Raw genomic sequence first — 27852 nt, forward strand, 5'->3', positions numbered from 1 at the left:
GTTCTCTCTGTTTCCTGTGTCCTCCGCACAACACCCTCTAACATACACACACACACACACACACACACACACACACACACACCACCCACACCTTCTTGAAAGCTTCACTGGCTGCTTGCTTCTGTCTCCCCGTCTTCCCTCCCAGAGTACCAGCTTCTCCTGAAGTGTCTCCCATTCCCTACCCATGCTTTGCTTCTGTTTTGTGCCCAGAAAGCACCATGTGTGCTGTCTTCCCTAATGTTTCTACTGCTTGCAGTCGCCATCTGTGTCCTCTTCAGCCGCCAGCCCAGCAAGCTCCCCTTCCATACCTGTGTTCAGCTAGTGTGCAGGTCATCTGTTCCTAAGCTGCTCTGGACCCTGGGAATAGGGCAGGGACTGGACCGGCGTTTTGCCCTTTTCTGGACAGAGGGCGACACACTTCTTTCTCCTCTGTGTCCACCCCTGCAGTGTCCTTTGAGAGAACAGAGGGATTTGAGTCCTGGCTTGAGCTTTCCTTAGACCGAAGGGTCGTGGGGTTGCACACTGTGTGTTCTTCGGTGAAAATCACATTCTATGGGCATGGCAAATGGCTCCTTCCTCTGGGCAGCCTTGGGGGTGTCCAGTGTGGGAATCCTTGGGGAGTCTCCAATGTGGGCCCATGCCTGGCCTCCCAGGTCTGCCCCACGTGAGGCCTTTAACATATCTCCACCCATTTTCCTGATAAGTCCCTTTGCTCTTCTTGTCCCACAATGATACCTAAAATGGGGGACTGGAAGGTTTCCTGAAGTGGAGTAACTCTTTAGATGTGCTGAAGTAGCCACTGTTCTTACTCTGAATTCCTAACAAGCATCCTTTGGCTATGCAAAGTCGGTTCTTTTAAAATTACATGAGGTGAGGTGTCAAGCCAGACTCGAGTGGAGATTTGTTCGTTTGTTTGTTTCAGAAAGCCAAGGACTTGCATGAACATGGCAAAACTCTCATTGGTGGCGAAGAAAGTGAAGTGAAGAAACAAATCTCCAAGGCGCAGGACAGAGTTATCATGGAAAGTGTAAGTCGTGGGTCTGTGATGCTGTGTGCCTCGGAATGGCTTCCTAAGGGCAGAGATGGAACAATGATCCCCTAACTCTCCGTTTTCCCACAGCAAGAGCAGGATGTGTCGGTAGTTGAAACGTACCTTCAGTCCCTGGTCCTTACAGCTGTGAAGAAACCTTCTGAAGCTCACCTGGAGGAGGCACAGGGAGCAATAGCCGTGCCCAGAGGGTGTTAGTAGTAGTCAGTGCAGCTCCTTTCTCTTTACTTTGTCGGTTAGAAATAAGACTGAGACTCTGTTGACCATGAAGTGAACCCCAACAGTTCTGTGAGTAGCAACATTTAAGTGTGGACCCTCCTGACCCTGACATTCTCCCCAGCAGGGCCAGTTACATTCAGGAAGCCAATGTCATTTGATTCTACGACAGGCTGCTTTGGTTCTCTGTCACCTGCCCAAAGTGAATGTTACCTTGCTTATTTCAGGAAGAAATAAATAACGGTGGGATCCGCCTTTCCGTGCTTGCTTTCATCCATTCATGAGGTCACAGAGCCAACTGCATTGCAAATGGAAAACCAGCCCCACCTGCTCACTCAGACGTTCAGTAGAGCACAACTCTGTAGTTTCGTGCTCAGATGCGCTAGACTGTTAACACGGTTCCCGAGGCAGAGCCAGATCTTCACGTGTTGGCTTAGAGCTTGCAGTGGGGCTCTGGCTTTTCCCAAAGACATCCAGACTCATTTCTGGCATTATTCAACACTGGCTGGAAGATCCCTGCCCTTCCCTTTGGTCAAAAATATTTTATCTGTGAGTGTGTGCATAGGCACTTACAGTTTCAGTATTTTCGGTGGGTGTTTCCACGAGCATTTTCTAGTGTTCTCTTTAGAGTTTAATTTTACTCACGTAGTTCTGCGTGTGCGTGCGTGTGTGTTTGTCTGATTCTTGTGTCATTCTCTTACTCTTGTCCTGTGCTGTATCTTTTGAAGGAATCCCGAGAATCTGTGTTCAGTACATTTGACATTTATCTTCCTTGTTGAGTCTTTGCGAGCATATTCCCAGTGTGTGTCAGTACCAGGAAGGTCAGACTTTAGGCTCAGTTCCCCTAGGGCTTGAGTTACAGGGGGTTGTGAGCTACCCAAAGTCGGCGGTGGCTAGCTGAATCCCAGTCTTCTGGAACCACAGCTGGAGCTCTCAACCATGGAGCCATCTCTCCAGCCCTGTTCAGCACACTTGAAATTGCTTGACCTTTTACCCGGAGTTTGTGAGCTAAGCCTATTCTTTGTGTAGATTACAGAAATGAATCTATGATGGAGAACAAAAGCCTTCTGGGAGGGGAGAGAGGAAGGAGGATCACATTCTCCTGTCCTTCCCGTCCTGTGGCTCTGCCTACCACTCTTTGTCCCAAATTTTCATGGTGAATTCTAGTCTTCCTTTGAAGGCCAACCTGATGGATTTTTTTCTTTTTTACAAAAATGTTACGTGTGTGTGTGTGCACGCACACGTACACGTACACAGATAGGACAGAGGATAGACCTTGGGAGTGAGTCCTGAAGTTGTCGGACCTGGAGATTGGACCCAACTCATCAGGCCTGGTGGAACGTGCCTGTTCAGCCATCTTACTAGCCCATTGACTTTACTACCACATACATCCCTCCATCCCTCCATCCCTCTTCCCTCTCTCCATCCCTCCTCCCTCCCTCTTCTCTCCCTCTTCCCTCCCTCCATCCCTCCTCTCCCTCCCTAGTATTCCCTTCCTCCTCTTGTGTTTCACCCTCACCCCTGCCGTGTGTGTGACTGTGTAGGGCAAAGGCTGACACTGCGTATCATCTGTAACCCCTCTTTTCCCAGACAGGATGTGATATTTATTACTGAACATGATTTAGTAGGGTAGAGGGTAGCACCACAGTAGAAGCCCCGAGGAGTGCGGGGCCCGCCAATGCCCGTGGGACCAGGATTGGTGATGCAGCTGACCCCTCGGCCATCAGGAACGAGTCACTTCTCAGCGACTGTGTCCTTCAGATCAATCTACATTCAGTTTAGTGAAGCCTCACCTCTTTGAGAGAGACAGACAAAGAAGAACTCAGTGAGGAGGACCAGGGCAAGAAAGTGGGAGGAAGGGGCTTAATAACACCACTTGCCTCTGGCAGCACGGAGAGCTTGAACTTGGCTTTACTTAGGGCCTCCATCCGATGTTCCTTATTCTGAGGCATGATTCAGGTGGACGTGATGGCCTGGACAGTGAGACCCCTGGCCGTGGTGACCTGAGGCTTCCCTAGGGCACAGCGAATACCTGTCTGGGGCCTAGATTGGAGGCGACATTGAGGTCAGAGCTCGAAGAGCCTTCAGAAGATTGTCTCCAAGGTCCCTTCGGGGAGCCCATACAGGCAACAGGGTGAGGTCACTCCGAACGAGTGTGCTGTTGGCAAGCATTGCACACCAGCCCCCAGTGAGAAGCTGCTGGCAACCGTTGCACAGCGCGCCCCGCTGAGAAAGGGGACCTCCCGTGCAGCTTAGTTGGCTGCAGATTTACCTTATCTTTTAAGACACAGTCTCTCAGTGAACATGAAACTCACTGATTTTGTCAGGCGGAGTGGCCAGAGAGCTTTGCGGATGGATCCAGCAATCTGTCCTCCACGCCAGACATGCCGGCTCTAGGGTTTAAGAGTATTGCTGTGCCTGGATTTTCCGTGGGCGCTGGTGATCTGAACTCAGGTTCTCAGGTTTGCATGGGAAAACCTAACCCACTGAGCCATGATCCTTGCCCATCATTAATTTTATGGTCAGTAACATTAGTGTTAGAAATGAATGACATCTGTGGTGCCATTTCATCCCACGTACACATGTGCATGGATGGTGTGCAGCCTCGCCATACTGCTACCTTCTCCCTGCTCTCAGATGCTGCATCTCACAAATTTTTCTCTCTTCTCAAGTGCTGGTGTTACAGACACTCACCGTTAGCCTGAGATGTGGTATGTGTGTGTAACTGTGCGTGTGTGTATGTGTCCATGTATGTATGTGCAAATGTGTTCGTTCAGGTTCCCGTGGAGGGTGTCTGACCCCCCAGTGGGGGAGTTATCAGTCAGTCTTGGGACACCTGACAGGGTTCCTGGGATTTGAACTCCGGTCTTCTGGAAGAGCAACAAGTGCTCTTAAACACCGAGCTGTCTCTACAGCACCCTGTGCCGAGGTTTTCAATGGTTCTGGGGATCTGAACTCAGGTCTTCATGCTAATTCAGCAAGCATTTTACCTGCTGAGCCATCTCCCCAGTTCCATGTACATATTCGTTTCGTAGGCTTTGAACTCAGAAATTTTATCCGTTCCTTGTCCACACTGATGATGCATACAGAACACATTCTGTGACAGTTCTCATTATTTCAATGTGTGGCATCTACACTTTGCAAATGTGGGTCTGTCTCCTGGGTCACATCTCAGCTCCAATCACAGTGTCCCAGTCTGTGGGGAGCAGGAAGATCCTTGTGCCCACAGATCTCCTGGGAAACCAGGAACGTTAAGCATGCAGTAATGTCTTCTCAACGGAAAAGATGTGAGACCTGTTCTTCCATCCAGAAGGCTGGGGATTGGAGGTGATTAATAGCCTGGTGATCTTCACTATCTGTTGGACCAGGCCATATCAGGCTCCTACAACCAGGACCAGAGATACCAAATAGCCCAGATGTGTTCAGATCTCCAGAACCTTTGAAAACCTCAGCACAAGGTGATGTAGAGACGGCTCGGTGTTTAAGAGCACTTGTTGCTCTTCCAGAAGACCCGAGTTCAAATCCCAGGAACCCTGTCAGGTGACTGATAACTCCCCCTCTGTGGGGTCTGACACCCTCCTTGGGAACCTGAACGAACATATTTGCACATACATACATATACACATACATACACATGCACAGATACGTACACATACCACATCTAAGGCCAACGGTGAGTGTCTATAACACCAGCACTGAAGAAGAGAGACAGGGTAGAATCCTGGCACTCAATGGCCTAACGCTCTAGACCAATCAATGAGCCCCACGGTCACAGCGTTACCCTGTGTCAAAATAAGTTAGGTGGGTGCCTGGAGTATGTATGGCTTCTACATGCAAAATCATATCTGCCAGCATATGCACATGCAGTTGTGAACACACGCACGCATGCGTGCACATGCATTCACGCACATGAGTTCTACACACATGTGTTGTGGGATTCCCCTCTGTATGCTATGAATAGGTTTTACTACCGTTGGTTAATAAAGAAGCTTCTTTGGTCAATGGCAGGGCAGTACAAAGTTAGGTGGGAAATTTAAAATGAATGCAGGGAGAAAGACGGCAGAGTCAGGCAGATGCCATGCACCTGCCAAAAAAGACAGACACCGGAAACTTACCGGTAAGCCACAGCCTCGTGGTGATACACAGATGAGTAGAAATGGGTTAATTTAGGATGTAAGACATAGCTAGGAATATGCCTGGGCCGTCGGCAAAACTGTGTTGTAATTAATAAAGTTTTTGTTGTGACTATTTGGGTCTGGTTGGCCAGGAAATGAACGTGAAGTCTCCACTTACACCTATGATCACATAAACATACGTACCACATACCAAAAGATCTGCACACTCTCTCACACACATATCCACACATGTGTGCTACACATATGAACACATATATATGAACCACATATCAAAAGATTTACACTTGCAAACATACACAGAGGTGGACACATGCATTCAAAAACAAGTGTGTCTACACATAGAACACATATATATGAAGCACATACCAAATGATTTACACACATCTGAAAACATGCAGAGATGCATACATGCACTCACACACAGGTGTGCCACACATATGAACATTTACACATGTACTGCATACTAAAAGTTTTATGCATAAACCTGCATACTCCATACACGTGTATTCACACACACATGTGCTACACATAGGAACACATTTACACATGTACTGCATACTAAAGGATTTATGCATAAACCTGCATACTCCATACACGTCTATTCACACACACATGTGCTACACATAGGAACACATCTACACATGTAGTGCATACTAAAAGATTTATGCATAAACCTGCATACTCCATACACGTGTATTCACACACACATGTGCTACACATAGGAACACATTTACACATGTACTGCATACTAAAAGATTTATGCATAAACCTGCATACTCCATACACGTGTATTCACACACACGTGCTACACATAGGAACACATTTACACATGTACCACATACCAAAATATTCTCTCTCTTTCCCTCTCTCCATCCCTCTCTGTCTCTTTCTGTTTCTCTGTCTCTCTCTCATACACGCAGGAGTACACACTCGAATAATACAAGATTCAATGATAGGGAAATGTATTTTTCATCTCCTACTGATAGAATATCTCAAGTAGGAGATATTCAGTGCTGGAAGCATTACTGAAGGTCCATACGATCACAGATATTTTGAACAAAGGGGGAAGTTCCCCTAGATGATTCACAGTTTAGGAAGTACCATGATTCTGGCCAGAGGGGAAGTTCTCTCATTGACTGTGGAGAAATGAATTCTGCTTGTAGAAAATGAGAGATGCCGAACACACACTTGTTTTTAATGCTTCTGCATCACAGGACACAATGAGACAAGTGGTCAGGACGAGGAGAGGCCCCATGCAGGAACATGAGTTAGCATGGGACCATTTTTGTTTAAAAGGGCATGAAACGTTGGGAAGGGAGTGCAATTACATGACTCATACCAGCAAGTCTGAAACAATTCCATATTTATTAAACCAAATGTTTCCAAGTAATGATTTCCCATGGAGTATGTATGTATGTATGTATATATATATGTATATATATATGTATATATATGTATGTATGTATACACACACACACACATATATGAAGGACACCACAGGATAAGAGTCTTAAGTGTACAGAAGACCTTGTCTATCACTGATGTTCACATACTACATGCACAATAAATTTGAATCACAAAACATTCTCAGTTACCGCTATCCATACAAAGGAGGAAATACATAAACCACGAGGAAGTGAGCTATAGGCATACTAAGGATCAACTCTTAATGTGACAGGCAGTTGACATCAGGTAGCAGACCACATTGCATTGAAAGACCTTATAAATTTTGTCGGGAAGTGACATTTTCACATACTCGTCACAATACTTACATCTTTTTTTCTTCAGGAGTTCTAATGAATTCTACCAATTTCACTACTTCTGGGGCACAGTCTTTTCAAGTCTACAGGACGCATTCCCTTTGCAGGGTTATCGTCATTCCCATAGGCTCCATGACTGAACAAATGTAACAGCAGTATACAATGGCAAGAGTGTGCCTCCTTTAACTATTTCTCTGAAGATGACAAGGATGGACCACTCTTGTGCCTTCTAATTTGGTCAAGTGATACTGAGGTACAAGACCCCACTGTATCGACCCCAATGCACTGCTAACCATTAATTACGACGCTACCAAGAAAAACTTGCCATTACGACCCGTGGGCTGGAGGATGCTATAGACATCTCTGGACTGCTGTCACACAAATCCTTCGGTTTACTTGGGTTTTAGCAGAAAGGGGTATCTTTAGGAACAGGAGAACACAAGAAGATGTAGTCGCTGAAGCCGCAAACCACAAGCACCTTCTCCCAGAGAATTTCCATGAGAGAGTCGCTCCCCTCGTATCGACTTTCATTTCTTCAGAGTATTATGAGAATAACAGATCCAGGAGAGACAGTTGACCAGCAGCATTCTCTTGCTGGCGCTGTGAAGCACAAGGACATATTAAACGGACATATTAAAATAAACAGTGCTCGTCAAGCCCCAGTTTACCCTGAAAGGCTCAGTACTTACATTCAGCATCAGAAGTTTTGTTTCCAAGGTGGCTATTAGACGTCTCAGCTCTTCAATGGGGGACTCTCCCCGAGAATCCCTCAGTATTACAAGTTTCTAAAGTGAAAGAGACATGGGCAGAAATCAGCCCCGGTCATTTTGTTTACAAATGCGAACAGCAATATTTAAAAGGGAGTAGATGTGGTGAAAAGACATGGTTTCATTATTCCAAAACAAGCATACAGCATGTGCAACATGGAGATCCGTCACCCACCAAAGAGACACAGACGTTACCACTCCACAACCCACTGCTGAAAGTTCAACCTTGTGGCATTAGCGGGGCGGGGGGGGGGGCGGAGGGTTCGGGGGAAGGGTGCTTTGCCTACCTAGCATGGATCCCTCTCCCCGCAAATCAAGAATGAATCCCAATGAAAACAGAGAGCATGAGGCATGAGCTCATTGACTGCCACTCATTTCTCTGGGAGCTGGAGTAGCTTGTCGTGTACCACTGAATACCATGAAATTAAAACTCATGGTTTCCACCCCCACAGTGCCTTCAGTAGTGTGTGAAATAGCACATGCCACATTTAAATGCTTGTGTGAAATGCTGTGGGGGGGGAGCTTATAAAATTTCGCAAGACCTCTTCCCTTGGGCACGCCACCCCTGTGACCTGGTGAACAGCCAGCCCAGCCACAGGGGCAAGCGAGTTGCTGGTTCAGTGAGCCATCCTGAATGATATGAAGGAGAGTGACTGAAGATACCCACGGCTGGCTTCTGACCTTCACACACACACACCCAGAGGAACGTACACGTGCGTGTGCCTCAGTGCACACACACACCCAAGGGAAAATGCACTGTGAAGCAAGAACAGACGGTCTGAAAGGCATCAATGCCCTGTACAATACGAACAACTCTGGATGAAATCACCAAGGCAGCAATTCCTGCTTCAAAGGACTCTACCCACCGTATGTGAACTCTAAAAGTAAAAACTCATTTTGTACTTAGGTTTACATGGAACCATGACACCATGAGGAAAATGCTGGAAGATGCTCTGGTACAATGGTCTTGCACTGTTTCAGTAAAACTCTGACTGGCCAGTAGCCAGGCAGGAAGTAGAGGCGGGGCCAAGAAAACAGAAGAATTCCAGGAAGAGGAAAGTGTCAAGTCTTCAGTTGTGACCCAGTCCAAAAGGAAACAAGATGAGAATGCCTCGCTGATAAAAGGTCCCAAGCCATGTGGCTAACACAGACAAGAATTGTGGGTTGAGATGTAAGATATGAGAGTTAATGAGAAGACTGAGCCAATAGGCCAACCAGTTTATAAATAAAATGTAGGCCTCTGTGTGCTTCTTTGGGACTGAATGACTGCGGGACCAGGCGGGACAGAAACCTCTGTTGACAGGAAGATGTTTACAGGTAACGTTCCGAAGGAATAAGCCAAAGCATGGAAGGAACGCCAGAGTATTCAATGTCCCTGTGTGTGGGTTGCTTTCAGAATGTACAACAGACCTCCAAGTACTGTTCACACAGATCTTTAAATTCTTCCATTCTCTTCTTCTGAATACCCAGAGACTGATGAATAAATTTTTGCTGCTCCTTGAAGATATTCTGAGACACAGACAGTAAAAGATGTAAGAACAATACAGGGAAACTCAGAAATATTACAAAAACGTGACTCTGTATCATATTTATGCAAAACATATACAAGGAAATCACTAGCAATTTTTCAAGCACGATGACCACTTCACACAAGTTATCTAATACTAAAATATTACCATAGTGATGAGAACTCATTCATTTAATGGAACGTTTTCCTACGTAACAGTATCTAAAACATTGCTGTTAGTTTCTGAAGACTTGAAAACCCATCCATTAGAGACTGTCATAGCTGGTGAACCCTCTGTGTTTACAGAAATTACCCTGAGATGGCCCCAGTGTCTCTCACTCCCTACATAGGAACCCACTCCCTTTTGTTCTTGCCAGTAAGAGTAGAGTCCACAGCTGGCCTGCTTAACAGGCAAGGATTCTGTAAGACTTACGTCGGATACTGTCCTGGACCAATATAAGAATGCACATCTAAGAGTCTTTTGAAACCAATTCCATGAGATGGGGACCTTAAGTATCTCTCCTCTCACACCTAGCAATCTGAGACACAGAGGTAAATTATTTTCCCCAGTGAGCGTGACTAGCAAGGGACTGAACCGTGACTGCGTTCCAACTGGTGGGAATGCAGAATGCAGGGGCCATACTCCTGCCCACTCGACTGGACGGGGGGGGGGGGTCGCCTCCATCTCCCTCCACATCCCAGCCTCGGCCTCCCCACTTTGGAAGTCAGAATCTCCAGGAGGGCAGCTCCATCCTACACCAGGAAGGAAGATTCCCTCAAAGATGGCACTGTCCGGTGTCAGGCATTTATTTGTGCCCCAAAACTCATAAAAACCTCACTCAAATCTCCAGGTTAAAGGAGAGTCAGTCATCCCATGGCTATCACGGATTGAAGCCTTGCCTTCTTCACCTCTGGGAGTGGGCTGGTCTGAACTCCAAGCACTGAAGGCTAAGCCTCCACCTGCTCTGCCGCAGCCACAGGGACTGCTCTCACTCTGCCTCCCTCGTCACTGTGTCAGAAGGCTCTGGTGGGCCTCCTGCTCCTGGTGTCTGCACTTCTTGGGTGGATCAGAAAGGGCTCCCTCTTAAGATACAATCCCATACCTTCTCCTGCACTCTCCAGGCAGTGCCTGCTCACCTGCTACCCCCCCCCATGATGGCTGCTAACCATCACTGACCTTGTCATCTCTCTGTGGGAAAAGGAACAAACCAGGGGGAAACGGTCAGTGGCCAGTCTCTTGTCACCACATCCACCACCCTGCTTGCCTCCCTAAGTTCTTGTCTCGTCCCTTCCCTCCAGACTTGCTGCAGGAAGCCCTGCTACTTCTGATGCTGACACAATGGATTCCTTGAAAGCTAAGCTGCTTGACACTCACAGCGAGTTTTTTTGCACGTTTCTTGACTTCAGCTGCATCCTCGGATAACTTTCTTTTCAAAGTCTTCATCTGAAGAGAATATTCTTGATAAAGTTTCTGCCTGTGAATGATATAGCAAGGAATAGTGCCATACTCCATCCCAATAGGAAGAAAGTACATTTGAAGCACGACTGACTTGCCCTCACTAACGCTATTGGTGGAGGATGTGGAAATGGCCTCTAAACTATGCAGACAGGGAAAAGGAAGCTGACTGGATTATTTCATTTTACATCACAGCATTTGCTCCTCCCTGCTGAGAGAGAAGTACCTTCCCACGCCTTTGTGCCAGAAAGCTCAGGAAGAACTATTGTTTTACTATCATTCCACAAATATTCGTCTGTCTGACAGACACAACTTGTGGTTAGTTCTCTCTTTCTGAAGAACAGGTCCAAGGAGCATGCACATCCGCTCCCATCAGAGAATTCTGCGGTGGCCTACCTGCTTGCTCTTCCTCACGCTGTGCCAGTGTGGATCTCGGTACAGTAGCACAGTGAACACTGCTCCTGATAGCTATAAGGCTTTGGAGGCATGGGATTTTCATTTCTATGGCACCGAACAGAGGCTCGACCGACTGTGGGATGAATGCTTTGAGGATTTCAAGCTCCAGGTGCCCAGCACGTTCACGTGATGCATACTGTTCCACTGACTCAACAGCAATGTGTCAAAACGGTCATCATAGCCGGGCGGTGGTGGCGCACACCTTTAATCCCAGCACTTGGGAGGCAGAGGCAGGTGGATCTCTGAGTTTGAGACCAGCCTGGTCTTCAAGAGCTAGTTCCAGGACAGGCTCCAAAAAAAAAACCACAGAGAAACTCTGTCTCGAAAAAACCAACCAAACAAACAAACAAAAAAAAAAACAACAACAAAAATAAAAAACGGTCATCGTAATTCATGGCTAGGAAACGCAGCTGACTTCGGTGATGATGTGAGGCTATAACATGACTAAAGAAGTCTACCCTATACAGAAATGCCAAGCCGAACACGTTCTCCTACTGAGCTTCTGGCCCGTGGGGGTCACGGCTATTCCTCAACCTCTAGCTATCGTGCTTACTAACCAAATGTCAAAGCGTCCGGGATAACAGCACCAAGAAGCAACAACCGTACCTTTGCTCGCCCTGGATTTTTAGAATATCCTCAAATTTCAGCTCCAAGGTTTCAGAAGACTCCATGATGATTGCTGTGAATCTTTCGCTGTTGCCCTGAAGAAAGTTCTTATTGGGTTCTGTATCGAAACACATTCTTGAAACCATTACTGTAAAGTTCCGCCAGCTTTAGTTTTCTACTTAGAAAACCACTTGCTATTAATAGAGGGAAACAATCTGTCAATGGCAAGAATATCTGCCTCCTTTCTTTCAGTCAAGAATTTCAGTGGTTATGACCTTGAGGTGAGATTGGAGAGCTGGACTTCAGTGTCTATATATTACAGACAAAACACAGTGAAGGGAACTTAGCAAAACTGGCAAGAAAGGGTTTCAAATCGCTGTGCAATTTCCTCATGGGGCATCATTAAAAGGTAAAATTCAATCAATGTACATATTTATGCTCCAGTTCAAGGACACATTCTGAGGGACTGTTGGGCCGCTTTGTGCAAAACACAACAGTAGTCCGTTTACAAAGATCTCCAAAGGCTCCGAGATTATTGCACAGTCAGATGAAAATACTGTAACTATTGTAGCCATTGGAGCTTTTAGGCAAATTTGACAGGGTAGACACCCTGAATATTCTAACGGGGGAACCACACTGATCGATAAGTCTGTGGTACTGGGGATGGAACCCAGAGCCTTAAGCATAGAAGGCGAGTGCTCTCCCACTCAGCTACCTCCCTATCCTGATTCCTGAAGTTTCCAGAATCGATTCTCTGTCAGAAACCTCTACAGAGCTCCTAGAACGTTCTCGGATTGCAATGTTTTTTTTAACTGTTTGTGTGACTGACTTCTGACAGAGACATTTAAAGCAGGACTCAGTCTGCGCATACAATGGTCCCAGTGCTGACTTCAGCTCCCCACTGCATGTACCATTCTTTACACACTAAACAGTGGTCAGGTATTTAAGGGAGGCTGGCCACCACCCCTACTCACACACACGCAACACACACGCACATACGCACAAACACACAGGGAGAGAGAGTGAGAGAGAGAGAGAAAGAGAGAGAGAGAGGAGACAGAGAGCTGGACTGAAATACAAACAAGTAAAGTAATATGTGGTATTTTGTTTGGATTGTTTTTAGAGACAGGATTTCTCTGTGTAGCTTTGGTGCCTGTCATGGAACTAGCTCTTGTAGACCAGGCTGGCCTCGAATTCACTGAGATCTGCCTCCCTCTGCCTCCCAAGTGCTGGAATTAAAGGCATGTGCCACCACCGGCTGGCTTCAAATGTGATATTAGAAACAGACATATCACTTGTGCGAATCAAAACCTTGAAGACAGATAATTACATCTAATTTTCAAAGATCCCACTGTTAGTAAATAACAGCATCCACACCACAGGTGCCATGTTCTCAATATTGGCAATTAACGTGAAGTAGAGAGTTGGTAATCTAATAAATACTATTTGACACTGTTTGAGAACAAGGCAGTAAACACACTCTCTTGTCTGCCAAGCGATACCTCCCTCGCCTTGCACTTCTTTGGTTGAAACAATTTTCTCAAATTCCTGATATCTCCTAGAATGTACCTTCAAATTCTTCAAATAAATTCTGTATTTTCTTCCTGCAAAGAAATTACCTTTTTACTTCGATGTACATAAAAGGTCATTCTTGTAGTGAGTGGAAGAAGTGGAGGGTGCCACACAGCCTACATACAATTCACATTTCAAGAACAGGCCACCTTATTCCTGTCAGACAGGCTCTATGACAGGATCCGTACTTTGTTGGAGGCATGAGATTTTCATTCCTTACCACATTGAACATCTGATCTACTGTAGGATGCTGCTTTGAGATCCTTCAGCTCAATGCACCCAAGTACATCCACGTGGTGCATGCGCCTTAGTTGCTACATTTACTTACTTACTTACTATCTCCGTTTATTCTGTTAGTCTGGCAATCAGCAAGGACCCGGAATATCCCCCAGGTTCTGCCATGCCTCAGCCCTCACTTCTGGGCTTAAAGGCTGGGTGTGGCCACGCATGGCTTTATCTGTGGGTGCTGAGGGCCTGAACTCAGGCTCCTGTGTTTGCACCTTAAGCACTCTTCCACTGAGCCCTCTCTCCAGCCAGACTTTTCTAAATTTATTTCGTGAAAACATGAAAACGTATCACCTGGCCTCTTGCCCTTCTGTTCCAGAGGAAGTACCGTCCTCACCACTGACATCAATGACTTCTCTTCCTGGTGTTTTAAAACGAAAGAGGAAAACTATTTTGAAACAAAGTGTGCTGTTCTCATCATCCCCCACGGAAAGCAGTGTCATTATAGTGTTTCTAGATTCCATAGCCAGCATCTGTTCCTTACACTTTTTCAATAGTCATCCGTGAAATCATGAACACACACACATACATGTCACATATACATCACACACAGAGACACAGACATACAGATACACAGACACACACATACATATCACATATACATCACACACAGACACACAGACACACAGAGACACAGAGATACACACAACACACACACCACTTTAGGCTTGACTCTCAGACCAGTTGGTCCAGGCACCTGTACAGGCCTTCCAGAGAGTCACTGTGACCCATGTGCTCCCGGAGAGGCATGTTGACTAGGCATGTGGCAGGTTTCCTGTGTGGCAGAAATTTCAGGTGGGGGAACCTAAAGGCCCCAAGAAGCTTGAACAAGAGTTATTAGCATCTGAAACCTCCTGCTATTCCAATAAAAGTTCATGCACATAATCCACTCAGTGCTCCACCCACCAAGAGATTTTAGGATGTCCCCCGGGGTGGACACAGCCCTACAGGGCCCTTCTGTTTTTGGTGTTGTTGTTTGATTTTTTTTTAACCTTGGGTGATGAAATCTGGGGTCTTGGTGTCATGCAATGTGATATGCATGAGCCTTGGATGTGTGCCAGCACTGTCAGGAACTTTCCCACCCACCAAGAGATTTTAGGATGTCCCCTGTGGTGGACACAGCCATATGGCAGCCCATCTTGTTTCTTCAAACCTGGAGTGATTGAATCGGGGTTCCGGGTGTCATCTGACATGAGAATCAGACCTGCCTCGGATGCGTTTCAGAACTCTCAGGGGCTTTCCCACCCACCAAAAGACTTTAGGACGTTACCCAGGTGGACAGAGCCCTACAAGGCCTATCTGGCTTGTTGTTGTTGTTGTTATTGTTTCTGGTTTTGTTTTTTACCTGGGGTGACTGCATCTGGGTTCTTGGTGTCATCCCACGTGGGATTCGGATCCAGCCTTGGACACGCGCCAGCACTCTCACGGGCTTTCTTCTCCCCGCTTGACATGGCTAGAATCTTCTTGGGCTAGACAGGACTCCGGCCACTACAGATACCAGGAGGAATTACAGGATGGCAATGGGAACAGGGACTTGGACTCCACAGGATGTGGCCAGATGCCCTGGCACTTGTACTGCAGCAAGGAGAAGGCAAGAGGATGTCACCACAGTTCAGTTCTGCACCATATCTCTATCTGAACGTGGAGCTCTCAGACCCACTACCTCTCAAGATTGGTCCTCTGCTGTGTTCCCGACCCTTGGGTAGGAAAATCCTGGGCACTGCCGGTGTAGGAGGGTCATCTGTCTATATGTTACTTTCATTGGTTAATAAAGAAACTGCCTTGGCCTTTTGATAGGCCAGCCCTTAGGTGGGTGGAGTAGACAGAACAGAATGCTGGGAGAAAGAAAGCAGAGTCAGGCAGATGCCATGAAGCTCCGGCCCGAGATGGACGTAGGTTAGAATCTTCCCGGTAAGCCACCACCTCGTAGTGCTACACAGATTATTAGAAATGGGTTAATCAAGAAGTGAGAATGAGCCAATAAAAGGCTGGAACTAATGGGACAGGCTGTGTTTAAATGAATACGATTTGTGTGTTGTTATTTCGGGTGTAAAGCTAGCCATGCGGGAGCCGGGCGGGAGGAAAAGCAGGCCAGCTTGCCTCATCACTACACACTGCCTCCTGCCTGCCAAACAAGGCACCAAATGCCCGTGTCTGGTTGGGAACGCCAACGCATTGAGGGCCTACTCAGTCACCTGGGCCACGTCTCCCAGCTCATAAGCTGTCCCACTCAGCCTGCCCAATCCCTGTAGCCCTCTTGACCCCTCCCCAACCTTGCACTCTGGGGCCTTGCTCAGTCCCATTTAGAAGCAAAGCTCCTGAGATCACCCCACAGGTTTCCCTCGGTCCTGCCTCTTTGAGATCCCACTGTCCTGGTGCATGAGCTAAGTAAGGTTCCTCTCGGATCCCTATCACAACTGGGGAGACTCATAACAGAGTTACTCAATGGCAAATCATCCATGCAGGTATTCTCCCACCCTGGGAGCCTCCTTCTCCTCAGCGAGTGGCTGTGCCTATCTAGGCCCCACCTCCCAATGCACATCTCTCTGACGGGCTGCAAAGGCATACACGCCCAGGATTAAGTGGCCTGAAATGGCACTTGTGAGATCTGGATGCAGAAGTTGCCCAGACGTTGGATGCAGAAGGGGCCCAGTCCTGCCCCACCCCCTGCAGACAGGCATTTCTGTCGAGGCAAGGCCCTTGGGTGCATGTCAGTGGGCCCCAGATGTCCCTTGAGGACTCCAGCTGGACACAAGGAGGAAAACATGGACAGTCACTACTTCCCCTTCTGTACCTCACTGCCACACCCAGCTCTCTTCAAACCTGCCACCCTCAGAACCCCTTCCTCTACTGCCTTCAGCGTCCTATTTCACTACCAGGCAAAAGTGGGTCTTTCAAACTTCACCTCACAGATAAACCTGCGCCCTTCCTCCTCAAGATCCCGCTCTCCTCCCCCAAAGGGCTGTGCATCCCTGCTGACCTGGGCTCGCGATCGAGTCTGCTATTTACCCTGTCCACTCACCTCGGTGACCACACTTGAGAATGCCCCTCTGAGAGGCTCCTTTCCCGCCCCTGTCAGACAGAGGCCCCACCTCTGGCACTCCTGAGGCTGCCTGCAGGCCCTCGCACAGGTGTGACGCTGTCCATCAGTCGCCCATTCCCGACTCGGGCCCTACAGTTGCCTATGTGCTTGATTAAAGTGCCCAGAGTTCCCTTTCAGACCGGTGAGCCTGTCGAACTCTTGCCAGTGGAAGCATCGCAGGAGGACCCAGTTGTCCTGTCAGGACCCACAGACCCCAGGAAGGAAAGGAACACAAAACAGCAGATGTGGAGAGTCCCTACCGCCTCTCTCAGGCCCCTGACTCTGCCCCACCCAGTGTTCTAGGGCTCAGCTGCCTTCATCACCTCTTTTCATTCTTGCCTCTGGCGCCTCTTGCAGCTTGAAGTGGAAGTGAGGCTCCCAAAGTCACCTCACAGGCCACCCTGACCCCTCTCGCTCTGTGGTCCCTCTGTCCTGCGTCAAGAGCTTTCGTCTTCCTGATCCCTCTAAACCACCCCAGGAGCACTGGCACGGTACCCCGAAACCCCCAAAACAAAGAAACAAAAAACCCCGCCACTCACCTACGTGCCTCGGCTCCGCTAGACAGCTTCCCTCCACTCAGAGGTTGGCCACGTTTAGTCTGGCCCCACCTCGCAATATAACACTCTCTGATTGGCTGGCCTGATACCCCTTGTCGCACGCGCAGGGGCGGGCCAACATGATGCGCATGCGCCAAGGGGTTCAGCACGCCTAGCTTGACCAGTCACGCCCTCCCCTTGAGGCATGGCCCACGGCCTCATTTCATTGGGCCGTGGTCACAGCCAGTTAAGCCCATCTTCCTGTGTATGTGTCTGTCTCTGATTGGATGCCACCGGAAGGGGCGTATATGTGCCATGGGGGCCAGTGGGTCCCATGGGCTGCTCTGGGGACATGAAACATAAGCACTTACAGGGCGAGGTCAGGCGAGACTCCAGGGCTGGGCTGATCTATCAGTCAGAGACAGGCTTTTACCCTGGGGCACAGCAGTTGAGCATGCCTGAGAGGTCCACTGTGCTTTTCTCTCCAAATGGTGCTCTGGTTGCTGATGGCCCGTGGCTGTATCTCAGAGGTCTCAGGTGTTCATCCTGTCCCCGAATAGTACACAGGGGCCAGCTGTTGGATACCGCACGTCCCTCCTCTAACACCCTGTCCGGCTAAGACCTCCCAGGCCCTCTATTTCTCAAACCTCGCCTCTGATGCTCCAGAGGTGTCTAGTCCAGTTCGAGGCTAAGGCCAGACACAGGCACATCACATCACAGGCCCTCTTGAGCAAGCCTCCCCGGGATCCCCACCATCCAACCCCAGGGGCTGTGGTTCAAGCATTACTTGCCTAAAACCTCGCCAGAAGATGCCCTTTCACCCAGTTATTCACTAGGTGATCCTAACCCAACCACACCTTCGAGAGCTTCCTTCCCTTCAGAAACCAGCCACAGATAGTTAGTCCCAGCCTTTCCGATGGACATGCACCCCTTTTTGGCTGGAAGGGCGTGCTCACACGCGAGGCAGGTACAGCATGGTCTGATGAGTACGGTGGCCTATCCAGGCTTGCATGCATGCCTGACGGAGGGCCATCAGGCATGTCTCATGATGCACACTCTGCTCCCCAAGGGCTGTAGAGGAAGGTAGTCTCTGATTGCCACGGCTGGAGCCTCACCGTCGAGTCCCTTAATGGTCAGTCACCTTCACCACCCTGATCCAACAGAGTAACCTCAGATGCTTATTTCTATTTTATAGACATGAGGGTCTCATGCAGATAAAGGCCACCTTCCAGAGGATACAGTTAGGTTTGCTGACATAGCACCCATGCGTGGGACCGAACCTTTGTAGTAGGAAGGGGGCCGCTAGTTCTTCCTGCCTAGACCCAAAACAATCACACAGAAACTGTATTAATTAAATCACTGCTTGGCCCATTAGCTCTAGCTTCTTATTGGCTGACTCTTACATCTCGATTTAACCCATTTGTATTAATCTGTGTATTGCCATGTGGCTGTGGCTTATCAGGTAAAGTTCCCAGCTTCTGTCTCTGGTGGTGGCTCCATGGCATCTTTTTGACTCCACCCTTCTTTCTCCCAGCATTCAGTTCAGTTTTCCCCACCTAGCTAAGTTCTGCCCTGCCATAGGTCCAAAGCAGTTTCTTTATTCATTAATGGTAATCACAGCACACAGAGGGGACTCCCACACCAGCCCTTCAGGTCTTCTATCAGGCTGTCTTAGTTAGGGCTTCTATTGCTGTGATACAATCCATAACCAAGGCAACAACAGAGAGGAAAGAGTTTATTAGGGGTTTATGCTTCCAGAGAGGTAGGGTCCATAATGGCAGGGAATGCAGGTGGCACACAGGGCACCTCCCGCTGGAAGCTGGAGCTGAGGGCTCCCATCTCAAATTGCAACCCAGGAAGTCAAGTGAAAAAGGAGGCTTTTGAAACCTGAAGGCCACCCCCCCCTTACACACACCCCAGTGACATACTTCCTTCCCTCAGCAAGGCCTCATCTCCTTAGCCTCTCCAAACAGCCACCAGCCACCATTGGATTTTAGAGAGGAAGGAAACTAAAGGCAGGAAGGAGACCAAAGTCTGGCATCAACAGGTAAGCCTGACTCTGTTTAACCCAAGGACAGGGACTCTCCACCGGATCTATCAATCCCTGCTAAGTCACAATGTAAAGAACCTGGTCTGGGTGACCAGTTTGGGGACGACAATCTATTTCCTCTACCCCTCTGCCGGCCAGCCAACATTGAAAGTAGGCCATTCAACAGAGCAAAATGTTACCCACTTACGCTACTTCACAGTCATGCTAGCTATTGTTGTTCGCGGTGTCCTGCATGTCCTGCCAGTGTGCAAGGGTTAAATCCAAAGGAGCAGAGCAAGTCGTTCCCATGTTGTTGGTTATGCTAGTTCCGGGTCTGGGAAGATAGGGAAATATCCCACAAAGGAAGCGAACGAGAACAATCACAAGACAAATTAAGACGACCAGACTCCCAAGGCTTCCTGGAATTCCGGGGGAAGACCATCCTTCCTCCAAGGTGGGATATGCCCAAAGACACTCCAAGTCAAAGGTATAAATTCCACAGGTGGCTCCCTATCCTCTCCCTCCCCAATTCTGTCCAGAAGCTTCTGAAAGCGAACAGTCAGACCTCAGGTAGAATCTCTCAGGGGTCCCTCCTGGACCCTAACCCAGTCTACGGATCGAGACAAAAGGGTGCGATATTCAATAAGCGTATCATTACACAAATGAAGTATGGACATACGTATGTCCTTGGTTGGCCGGTTCCTATCTGTCCTTGGGGTATGTAGATGAAGCATACTTTGGACATATTTTTAATTGGCCAGTTCTAGGCTATCCTAAGGCAATGCTCTCCCATGTGCTACTGTCTCCTACTAGATGGCCCTTGTCACATATGAAATGTTTTAGCCTAGCCTAAACAGCGTGGTGGAAAGCAATTAGATCAGTCTGACCGGTTTTTCATTTCTCTCATTACCCGCAAAACCTCAGCACAGCATCCCCCAATATCCGATCACCCACCTAGCCATTATCACCCCAGTGCCTTTCTCCTCAGAAAGAGGACATATGGAACCAGTCCCTCTCCTCCCCAAGATTGCATCTCTATGATTGGCTGGGAGAGGGTGTTCCAGCAGGTGGGGCCTAGCACATGCCCACGTGAGTGGCGGGCTTAGCAGGCATAAAGGTGAGCACAGCAAGCTCATGCGTGAGCCATGCCCGAGAGATGCCTCAGAGGCGTGCCTGCATGAGGCAGACCAGGAGAATGTGTGCTCACGAGGGAGGCTGTCCAGCACATAGATGCATGCATGAAGCAGGGACCAACAGGGCCCATGTATTAGATTCGAGGAGGCTTTCCAGGGCGTGTCCCCCCATAAGGGCCCTTATCGTGAGGCTTGATTCATGGCTGCAATGCCTTCAGCCGCATTAGGGCTATGGTAGTCAGAAGGGGATGCACCTCCATAGTCTCAGATATTTCAATTCTTGTTCCCGAGTTGGTGTTGCTTTTGGGGAGGCTCAGGAAGGGTGGCCTTGTGGGCAGAGGTGTGTCACTGGAGGTGGGCTTTGAGAGTGTAAAGCAGTGGTTCTCAACCTTCCTAATGCTGCAACCCTTTAATACAGTCCCTCGTGTTGTGGTGACCCCAACCAAAACGTCGTTTTCATTGCTACTGCATAACTCTAATTTTGCTACTGTTATGAACAGAAATGGAAATATCTACATTTTCCGATGGCCTCGGGCGACCCCTGTGAGAGGATCATTTGACACCCCACCCCCGAGGGTCTGCAGCCCTCAGGTTGCAATCCATGGGTTTTAGGACTCTCAAAAGGTGCCATGTCGAGTTTGCTCTCTCTAGTCCTGGCACCAACGTGGATGGCTGAAGGGACTCTGGCTAGCTTGAAATTGGTGTGCATGGCTCTGGCAGGCTTTGCCCTTCTCTCCCATTCCCTCTGCCTTGCTGAAGACTGTTAGATGACATTCCTAAAGCTAGCCACCAAGGTCCATTCACTCATGTGGTCACTTCCTCTTCCTGAGGTTGACTACCAAAGTCCAGCAATCAGAAGCCCCCTTTGCTTCACCTAATGAACATGGCCAATTAAACTTAAACCCCTCATCCTAACACACGCATAAGAGAGAATCCGGTATAAGTCAGGGCTGTCTAGGTGAATAGAACCAATAGAGAAATGTACACACACACAGACACAGACATACACACAGACACACACACAGACACACACACACATTCACGGGGTGGCTGGAATTCTTTGAATGCCTTACCCAATTGGGTGCTGGATTGTCCACAAATGGCCTTCTGCATGCCAGACAGTGGGATAATTCAGTATCAGCTAAACTGACAAGCTGGAAGCCTCGGCTCAAGGAGAACAAATGATGTAGCTGCAATCCAGGCCTGGAAGCTCCCTGGACTGTAGCTGCTGTGCATCTCCATTAGATGGCTGGAGGCTCTGGAGTCTTGTGGCCATGAGTGATGGTGACGGTACTACATGCTCTTGCTCAGGAAGGATGGAGTTAGGCTGCCCTGGCAGGCTTTCTCTTCTTTAATTCTGCCTGGGCTCCCAGACTACTGCATGGAAAATCCACACCCAGGGAGAGACCTTCCCCTGTTACTCTCCTGGGAAATCCGTCCTCTCTGACAATGGTTCTAGAACAGACACACCAGAAGTGAGCTTCCCTAATTCTACTCTAGACGTCTGTCAGTCCAGCCACGCTGACAACATAAACCAACAAAGACACGCTGCCTTGTAGTTAGAGGAGACATTGAAAAGCTCAAGGAAGTATCCTGGGTGGCCATCAACGAATACGGCATGAAGAAAATGCTGTGTTACATACAGAATACAGTATTTAACACATACATGACATGGCACATTCGCATGAGGGACAAGCAAAGGAAAGCCTGTCATCCACAGGCAAATGGATGCAACGGGACATCACAGAGCAGCAAGAGAGCCACGCCAAGTGTCACATGTTCCCTTTTATCTCATAATGAAAACCAACCAACCAAACAAACAAACACAATGAAACCCAGGGAGCAGAAAGTAGGATAGGCCAGGCTGTGAAGAGGTTTGTGAGTTGTAGCATCTGAGAGCAGGGAGAAGGTAGCAGTATGGCGAGGCTGCACACCATCCATGCACATGTGTACGTGGGATAAAATGGCACCGCAGATGTCATTCATTTCTAACACTAATGTTACTGACCATAAAATTAAAGATGGGCAAGGATCATGGCTCAGTGGGTTAGGTTTTCCCATGCAAGCATGAGAACCTGAGTTCAGATCACCAGCGCCCACGGAAAATCCAGGCACAGCAATACTCCTAAACCCTAGAGCCAGCATGTCTGGCGTGGAGGACAGAGTGCTGGATCCATCCGCAAAGCTCTCTGGCCACTCCGCCTGACAAAATCAGTGAGTTTCATGTTCACTGAGAGACTGTGTCTTAAAAGATAAGGTAAATCTGCAGCCAACTAAGCTGCACGGGAGGTCCCCTTTCTCAGCGGGGCCCGCTGTGCAACGGTTGCCAGCAGCTTCTCACTGGGGCCTGGTGTGCAATGCTTGCCAACAGCACACTCGTTCGGAGTGACCTCACCCTGTTGCCTGTATGGGCTCCCCGAAGGGACCTTGGAGACAATCTTCTGAAGGCTCTTCGAGCTCTGACCTCAATGTCGCCTCCAATCTAGGCCCCAGACAGGTATTCGCTGTGCCCTAGGGAAGCCTCAGGTCACCACGGCCAGGGGTCTCACTGTCCAGGCCATCACGTCCACCTGAATCATGCCTCAGAATAAGGAACATCAGATGGAGGCCCTACGTAAAGCCAAGTTCAAGCTCTCCGTGCTGCCAGAGGCAAGTGGTGTTATTAAGCCCCTTCCTCCCACTTTCTTGCCCTGGTCCTCCTCACTGAGTTCTTCTTTGTCTGTCTCTCTCAAAGAGGTGAGGCTTCACTAAACTGAATGTAGATTGATCTGAAGGACACAGTCGCTGAGAAGTGACTCGTTCCTGATGGCCGAGGGGTCAGCTGCATCACCAATCCTGGTCCCACGGGCATTGGCGGGCCCCGCACTCCTCGGGGCTTCTACTGTGGTGCTACCCTCTACCCTACTAAATCATGTTCAGTAATAAATATCACATCCTGTCTGGGAAAAGAGGGGTTACAGATGATACGCAGTGTCAGCCTTTGCCCTACACAGTCACACACACGGCAGGGGTGAGGGTGAAACACAAGAGGAGGAAGGGAATACTAGGGAGGGAGAGGAGGGATGGAGGGAGGGAAGAGGGATGGAGGGATGGAGGGATGTATGTGGTAGTAAAGTCAATGGGCTAGTAAGATGGCTGAACAGGCACGTTCCACCAGGCCTGATGAGTTGGGTCCAATCTCCAGGTCCGACAACTTCAGGACTCACTCCCAAGGTCTATCCTCTGTCCTATCTGTGTACGTGTGCGTGTGCGTGCACACACACACACGTAACATTTTTGTAAAAAAGAAAAAAATCCATCAGGTTGGCCTTCAAAGGAAGACTAGAATTCACCATGAAAATTTGGGACAAAGAGTGGTAGGCAGAGCCACAGGACAGGAAGGACAGGAGAATGTGATCCTCCTTCCTCTCTCCCCTCCCAGAAGGCTTTTGTTCTCCATCATAGATTCATTTCTGTAATCTACACAAAGAATAGGCTTAGCTCACAAACTCCGGGTAAAAGGTCAAGCAATTTCAAGTGTGCTGAACAGGGCTGGAGAGATGGCTCCATGGTTGAGAGCTCCAGCTGTGGTTCCAGAAGACTGGGATTCAGCTAGCCACCGCCGACTTTGGGTAGCTCACAACCCCCTGTAACTCAAGCCCTAGGGGAACTGAGCCTAAAGTCTGACCTTCCTGGTACCGACACACACTGGGAATATGCTCGCAAAGACTCAACAAGGAAGATAAATGTCAAATGTACTGAACACAGATTCTCGGGATTCCTTCAAAAGATACAGCACAGGACAAGAGTAAGAGAATGACACAAGAGTCAGACAAACACACACGCACGCACACGCAGAACTACGTGAGTAAAATTAAACTCTAAAGAGAACACTAGAAAATGCTCGTGGAAACACCCACCGAAAATACTGAAACTGTAAGTGCCTGTGCACACACTCACAGATAAAATATTTTTGACCAAAGGGAAGGGCAGGGATCTTCCAGCCAGTGTTGAATAATGCCAGAAATGAGTCTGGATGTCTTTGGGAAAAGCCAGAGCCCCACTGCAAGCTCTAAGCCAACACGTGAAGATCTGGCTCTGCCTCGGGAACCGTGTTAACAGTCTAGCGCATCTGAGCACAAAACTACAGAGTTGTGCTCTACTGAACGTCTGAGTGAGCAGGTGGGGCTGGTTTTCCATTTGCAATGCAGTTGGCTCTGTGACCTCATGAATGGATGAAAGCAAGCACGGAAAGGCGGATCCCACCGTTATTTATTTCTTCCTGAAATAAGCAAGGTAACATTCACTTTGGGCAGGTGACAGAGAACCAAAGCAGCCTGTCGTAGAATCAAATGACATTGGCTTCCTGAATGTAACTGGCCCTGCTGGGGAGAATGTCAGGGTCAGGAGGGTCCACACTTAAATGTTGCTACTCACAGAACTGTTGGGGTTCACTTCATGGTCAACAGAGTCTCAGTCTTATTTCTAACCGACAAAGTAAAGAGAAAGGAGCTGCACTGACTACTACTAACACCCTCTGGGCACGGCTATTGCTCCCTGTGCCTCCTCCAGGTGAGCTTCAGAAGGTTTCTTCACAGCTGTAAGGACCAGGGACTGAAGGTACGTTTCAACTACCGACACATCCTGCTCTTGCTGTGGGAAAACGGAGAGTTAGGGGATCATTGTTCCATCTCTGCCCTTAGGAAGCCATTCCGAGGCACACAGCATCACAGACCCACGACTTACACTTTCCATGATAACTCTGTCCTGCGCCTTGGAGATTTGTTTCTTCACTTCACTTTCTTCGCCACCAATGAGAGTTTTGCCATGTTCATGCAAGTCCTTGGCTTTCTGAAACAAACAAACGAACAAATCTCCACTCGAGTCTGGCTTGACACCTCACCTCATGTAATTTTAAAAGAACCGACTTTGCATAGCCAAAGGATGCTTGTTAGGAATTCAGAGTAAGAACAGTGGCTACTTCAGCACATCTAAAGAGTTACTCCACTTCAGGAAACCTTCCAGTCCCCCATTTTAAGGTGGTATCATTGTGGGACAAGAAGAGCAAAGGGACTTATCAGGAAAATGGGTGGAGATATGTTAAAGGCCTCACGTGGGGCAGACCTGGGAGGCCAGGCATGGGCCCACATTGGAGACTCCCCAAGGATTCCCACACTGGACACCCCCAAGGCTGCCCAGAGGAAGGAGCCATTTGCCATGCCCATAGAATGTGATTTTCACCGAAGAACACACAGTGTGCAACCCCACGACCCTTCGGTCTAAGGAAAGCTCAAGCCAGGACTCAAATCCCTCTGTTCTCTCAAAGGACACTGCAGGGGTGGACACAGAGGAGAAAGAAGTGTGTCGCCCTCTGTCCAGAAAAGGGCAAAACGCCGGTCCAGTCCCTGCCCTATTCCCAGGGTCCAGAGCAGCTTAGGAACAGATGACCTGCACACTAGCTGAACACAGGTATGGAAGGGGAGCTTGCTGGGCTGGCGGCTGAAGAGGACACAGATGGCGACTGCAAGCAGTAGAAACATTAGGGAAGACAGCACACATGGTGCTTTCTGGGCACAAAACAGAAGCAAAGCATGGGTAGGGAATGGGAGACACTTCAGGAGAAGCTGGTACTCTGGGAGGGAAGACGGGGAGACAGAAGCAAGCAGCCAGTGAAGCTTTTAAGAAGGTGTGGGTGGTGTGTGTGTGTGTGTGTGTGTGTGTGTGTGTGTGTGTATGTTAGAGGGTGTTGTGCGGAGGACACAGGAAACAGAGAGAACAAAGCAAGAAGGCCACCGGGAAATCTGGGAGAGGGAAAGGCCGTGTTTCAGGACAACAGTCTCTCAGAGGCAGAACTGAGGACTAGGAAAGGAGGGAAGCCTGGGTGGAGAAGCAGAGGGAGAGCGAGAAGAGCGAGCACAGGGCAGAAGGGACCACCTGGGAAGCCAGAGAAACCCAGTCACAAGGCTCCCTCTGAGCTACTGCTGCTGCTCACACTGAGCACCCACAGTTAGAAGGGAGCCTTTCTGGGTGGCTCTTCCAACAGGCTCCCAGGCAGTACTCAGCTGCATTAGAGCTGCATGTTCCCTTTCTTAAGCTCTTCCTAAAGGCCTAGATGTATGTAGGTGGCTCTCAAGGTCTTGAATACTAACTTATATTTCTGCGTGCATGGGGGTGCAGGAGAGTGTGCATGCACATGTGTCTGAGTATGGCGACCAGAGGTCATAACAAATTCAAAGTGATTTCCTTCACGTGTACCTGTCTGCAAGCATACGTGTGCACTCGGGAACACCTGCGCCTTCCAGAACCCCTCACCACATCAAGTTTTGAGGCAGGGTCTCTCACGAAACACGAGGCTTTACAGTTTGACTGTTCTGGTGGTCCCACAAGCCCCAGGGATCCTTTTGTCTCTACCCTCTCCACTCTGGGCTTATAGGCACATTCCTGGAGTACACGGGGGTGCTAGGAATATTCACTAGGGTACCAACAGGGGTACTCACACTTGCTCAGAGAAGACAGACCTAGCTTCTCGCCAGCATCCTGAAAACATTCAATTTACTATGACACATGGAGCACTTTAGATAGGGCATCTGAGTCGGGTCTGAGGAGAGATCTTTCACAGAGCATTTTAATGAGAGCATCACAAAGAATTCCCACTGAAGGGCTGCTTCAATCCCTGGATATACAGAGGTCACTTAGGACCTGGAGCTTCAGCAAGGGTAGAACTGCCAGCTCGCAGTTCAAAGAGGATTAACCCTCTACCAGTTTTTTTCATTTCCCACATCTCTTGGGGAGATGCTGAAACGCATGACCACCAACACTGGAGAACAATGCTAATGTCGGAAGACTATAAATGTATGAAAGAAAATAAAAGCTACCCTTGCCCATTGTGTATTTCACTGATCTGTCCAATCCAAACAGTCAGAGAAAACCAGAAGGATCCCCAGACGTGCCAATCTCCATCGCAATGTCACCGGAGGTCCATAACTCATCACTGCGATGCACTGTGATCCTCTCTAAGCAGAGCTCTCGTCACCAGCTCCTGTGCTAGAAAGCTGCCCCCGACACTGTCATCGGCTTCCCAGGTCAAACAAACCTTAGCATCGCTCCTAGGTGTGGGGAAAATTTTCCCAAGAGAGTGTGATCATGCTCTGCAAAACTAATTACTTCTCCCACAAGCTGAGAAAGGGCCAATCTGTCTTCTCCTTTTATAGACACGTGGCATGGCATAGGGGTGTGTTCTGTTGACAAGTGCAATCTACCAGACCTTCAAAAATGTGTCACGTA

The 27852-nt window shown here is 48.7% G+C and overlaps 2 pseudogenes; one reads left to right on the plus strand and one right to left on the minus strand.

Moving 5' to 3' along the window:
* Positions 1-3354: 3354 nt before the first annotated feature.
* Positions 3355-3530, minus strand: LOC121440345 (annotated as a pseudogene).
* Positions 3531-22852: 19322 nt separating this feature from the next.
* Positions 22853-23028, plus strand: LOC121440342 (annotated as a pseudogene).
* The last annotated feature ends 4824 nt before the right edge of the window (positions 23029-27852 follow it).

This window comes from Microtus oregoni, unplaced genomic scaffold (assembly GCF_018167655.1).
Source record: "Microtus oregoni isolate MIOR12 unplaced genomic scaffold, Mior012 000067F_003, whole genome shotgun sequence".
In the NCBI taxonomy this organism is placed as follows: domain Eukaryota; kingdom Metazoa; phylum Chordata; class Mammalia; order Rodentia; family Cricetidae; genus Microtus; species Microtus oregoni.